This window comes from Calonectris borealis, chromosome 3, assembly GCF_964195595.1.
Source record: "Calonectris borealis chromosome 3, bCalBor7.hap1.2, whole genome shotgun sequence".
In the NCBI taxonomy this organism is placed as follows: Eukaryota; Metazoa; Chordata; class Aves; order Procellariiformes; family Procellariidae; genus Calonectris; species Calonectris borealis.
This window is the reverse complement of record NC_134314.1, coordinates 10,902,748-10,904,401: the sequence shown is the minus strand read 5'-3', so window position 1 is coordinate 10,904,401 and position 1,654 is coordinate 10,902,748. Positions and strand designations below refer to the sequence as shown.

General features: G+C 44.3%; 1 long non-coding RNA gene across 1 annotated transcript; it reads left to right on the top strand.

Annotated features, from left to right (window-relative positions):
• The first annotated feature begins 246 nt into the window (after positions 1-246).
• Positions 247-1,159, top strand: LOC142081310 (uncharacterized). Its single transcript, XR_012673301.1, has 2 exons — positions 247-513; positions 652-1,159. It is a non-coding gene; the product is annotated as an uncharacterized LOC142081310 (long non-coding RNA).
• The last annotated feature ends 495 nt before the right edge of the window (positions 1,160-1,654 follow it).

Below are 1,654 nucleotides of genomic sequence, written 5' to 3'. Positions count from 1 at the left end.
TACTTGGTCATGAATATGTTTTCAAAGGTTGGGCCTGGACAACCTGAAAACCTTTTGTCTCTTGTAAAATCCAGATTTGGGTTGCTGCAGGGAGGGAAACAGAATTCAAAGTGTGAGGTCCTATTTGAGTTTCAGGGTTTGTTCTTATCTCTGAACTGGACAAATCACAGCAGATCCGGGGGGTGGGCGAGGGCTGGAGGCTGGTGTCAAGCACGACAGCAAGACGGGGCAGCCCTAGGGCTCAGCCTTTCCCCAGGGCAGGTCTGCAGCAGTGGTGATGCCCAGGGAGGGCGAGGAGGGGAGGCAGGTGCCTGGGTGGGGGACACCCCGGGTCCCCACTCATCTCCTGCTCATCTCCAGCTATTGAACTCCCCCGATCCACAGCACCTCTTTAACCGCACGGCAAGCCTGGCCCCGAAAACTCCTGGGGCCCATCGCGGTGGGGCGTTGAAACATCGATAGAAATCTGCGTGCAGCGATGCTGTGTGTGGTATGAAACCTGCTGCAGGGGAGGTATGTGGAGAGGGAGGGAGGGAGAGAAATGCTTAGGATTATTTCTGTTTTGTACCCAAGGGTGCCATTTGTTCATATAAGTATCCTTAGCAGAATAAAATACTTTTTATTGAAACATTTTTTTTTGCTTGTTGGCAGCCACTCTGCTCCAATTATCTCTTCCATCGTATCCCTTGAAGCCAGGCTCCAAGGCAAACAAGTAAAAACCTGACCACTGGAATGCAAAGCCTCAGCTGAGATTGAAAGCTTTTACAAGATCACATTCTGCACATTTATATTGTCTGGGGTATCAGCAAAGAAAAGGAAAAAAGATATTTCCTAATCTCACCAGAGACAACACCTCGCTGCCCCACCTTTGAGAAATCTCCAGTCCACAGCAAAGGCTTCATTCGTCTCAATTAGCAAAGAGCCCGAGTAGGCACACTCACAGCTTGCTCCTGATCTGGATTTCCCACATTCCCGAGTTTTGGGGTGTAACTCATTGAGAAATTATTTTGCATTAGAAAAAAGAGTCCCATGCAATGAAAATGCTTTGCAAAGCCGTGTTGATTTAGCCTGAAATTTTGCTTCGAAAGAGAAGGTTCCCATCATGTAGATGTGTCAGGTTTCAGCATAATTTCAGAATAAAACATCTTTTTTATTATTATTTTGAAGTGGGTTTTTTGATTTGTTTTTTCACAGCACTGTTCAATATCATAGTTTAAAATTAAAAAATTAAATCTCAGTAAAACAATAGTTTTGAGAGAATATTACTTTAGTGAAGACACATGAAATTTCAGGATGATCTGTAACTGATGAGAAAAAAAATTCAAATCACCATGCCCCTTGCAACACAAAATTTTGATCCTGGGTGTGTGTCTCCTTGAAGACCTGTTGGGCAGGTGGGAGGGGAGAGAAAACCGTGGTCGATTTTTTCCATGACAAGGACAGCATTTGAACAACAGCTCACTCCAGAGATGTGTTAGTGCAGCCTTCTGCTTAAAACCACAGAGAGGTTTTGAATTTCTTCTACTGGTTTTTGGACAGAGGGAAAAAATCTTGGTGTGTCTGGGATCATTTTTGCAAGAAATCTAGGTTGTTTTCTCATCCCCTTCAGAGCAATTCAGATTTTACATTTCTCCAGAGAGAGAAATAAACTCCA